This window comes from Penaeus monodon, chromosome 24 (genome assembly GCF_015228065.2).
Source record: "Penaeus monodon isolate SGIC_2016 chromosome 24, NSTDA_Pmon_1, whole genome shotgun sequence".
In the NCBI taxonomy this organism is placed as follows: Eukaryota; Metazoa; Arthropoda; class Malacostraca; order Decapoda; family Penaeidae; genus Penaeus; species Penaeus monodon.
The window spans coordinates 23,278,021-23,278,326 of record NC_051409.1 but is presented as its reverse complement, the minus strand read 5'-3'; positions in this window follow the sequence as shown (position 1 = coordinate 23,278,326).

Genomic DNA, 306 nt, shown 5'->3' with positions numbered 1-306 from the left:
CCTCCTAATCAATTGTCTTTTAATCGCGTCAAGTATGTACGTGTACTAAATCGGGTGAAACATCTGATGATAATCTGGGATCAAAAATAAATGAACGACACCAGCTTCGAGTCACGAGCCAAGGTCCTGTTTCTGGCCTCACTCATTATACAGAGACAGAACTGGTCTTGCCGCCTGCTGACCGAAGGACCCAAAAGGTTACGGTCAGATTGCGTGGCCTGGCTTCCACTGCATTAAACCTGCGTTACTGTTCGTAAAATATTTAAGGCTTATGAGAAAATACGAAACAAATTATAAAAAAGAAAT